At 33.6% G+C, this 1,831-nt stretch overlaps 1 non-coding gene across 1 annotated transcript; it reads left to right on the forward strand.

The window, feature by feature from the left end:
* Positions 1 to 515: 515 nt before the first annotated feature.
* LOC114110686 (U6 spliceosomal RNA) lies at positions 516 to 622 on the forward strand. The gene has a single exon (XR_003586929.1). It is a non-coding gene; the product is annotated as a U6 spliceosomal RNA (small nuclear RNA).
* The last annotated feature ends 1,209 nt before the right edge of the window (positions 623 to 1,831 follow it).

Raw genomic sequence — 1,831 nt, forward strand, 5'->3', positions numbered from 1 at the left:
AACTCATCTCTTCTTTTGTTTCCTTCTGTTAAAAAGAAACAGGCAAAAGTACATAGGACTTTGAGTAAGGTGATAAACAGACAATCAGAAAATTTCGATTCCTTATCAGAACTGGCTTTTAAAGACTTTATTGTAGCATAAAGGTTAAAAGAGGGAGTAGAGAAATAGACAATAGATACTTCAATTTGGTAACAAACCCACAGAATAAAAAGGGATATTTTGAGACAAGAAAATCACAAAAGGGAAAAAGGAAAGAACAGAATCTGTATAGATAAACGAATATGTGATGTTACCAGCAGTGGGACCTCCCTGGTGGTCCCGTGGTTAAGACTGTGCCTTCCAGTGCAAGGGGTGAGGGTTTGATCCCTAGTCAGGGAGCTAAGATCCGTATGCCTTGCAGCCAAAAAACCACACATGAAAAACACAAGCAATATTTTAACAAATTAAAGACTTTAAAAGATATTATCAACATAAAAGAACTATTTTATCTGAGACATTTTATAAAACTCTCATAGGTGCTCGCTTCGGCAGCACATATACTAAAATTGGAACGATACAGAGAAGATTAGCATGGCCCCTGCGCAAGGATCACAGGCGAATTTGTGAAGCATTCCATATTTTTTAATACAGTATTGTAAAGTAAAAAAAAAAATTAAATTAAAAAAATAAAAAAATAAAAAGAAATCACTAAGGAAAATAATGAACAATGATAAAAAGAAATCAGTAAGTCAGTGGTTATTTGCTCTTAAATTGTAGATATTTCAGAAGATATAATAAAGTTTATGAGTAAAGTAATTAAATGGAAGATGTTTTTGCAGTTCAAGGTGTAATGTCCAGCCAGTTCTCTCATGTTTGACTGCCTCAGTTTAAGACATAGCAAGGATAAAATAAATGAAATACAATTTTCTTAAAAAAAAAAACAACAACAACAACTCTCATGGTAGCCAAAATATAAGTCTAAAGAAAAGACACAAAATCTTAAAAATAAAAAAAAAAAAGGAAAGAAAATGAGAAAAGATTGTAAATCTCCACCAAACCAAATGGCAGAGAGAAACACAAGGATAAAGCAACAGTAAAAATATGGAACAACTAGAAAATATAAAATGGCAGTACTAAATTTTCCTCTGTCAATAATCACCCTAAATATAAATGGATTAAATTCACATATCAAAAGACACAGAATGGCTGTTTGCATTAAAAAATAAGATGCAACTATATGCTGCCTCCAGGAGACTCATCTCAGCTCTAAAGGCAAATATAGGCTATAAGCAAAAGGAAGGAAGATGATTTTCCAAAAAATGGAAGCCAAAGTAAGTGGGTGTAGCCATACTTGTACCAGACGAACTAGACGTAAAGTGAAAAAAGGTAACAAGAGACACAGATGGACAGTATATAATGATAAAGGGGACAATTCATCAAGATGACATACAGTAATTAGTATATATGCATCTCACATAGGGACACCAAACATATTAAAAAAGTAACTAACAAGGGTAAAACTGACATCAACACAATAATAAGGAGAGGACTTTCACACCCCATTTATATCAATGGATAGATCAACAAGGAAACGGTTTCCTTACATGAAACATCAGGTCAGATGGATTTAATGGACTTATACAGGACATTCCATCCAAAGGCAGAAAAATACACATTCTTCTCAAATGCATATGGAACCTTCTCAAGGATAGACCATCTACTGGGACACAGAACAAGTCTCTGTAAGATTAAGAAGATTGAGATCATATCAAGCATCTTCTCCAATCACAGTGGTAGGAACTAGAAATCAACCACAAGAAGAAAGCTGAAAAAATTACAGATATGTGGGGAC

This window comes from Ovis aries, chromosome 24 (assembly GCF_016772045.2).
Source record: "Ovis aries strain OAR_USU_Benz2616 breed Rambouillet chromosome 24, ARS-UI_Ramb_v3.0, whole genome shotgun sequence".
Classification (NCBI taxonomy): domain Eukaryota; kingdom Metazoa; phylum Chordata; class Mammalia; order Artiodactyla; family Bovidae; genus Ovis; species Ovis aries.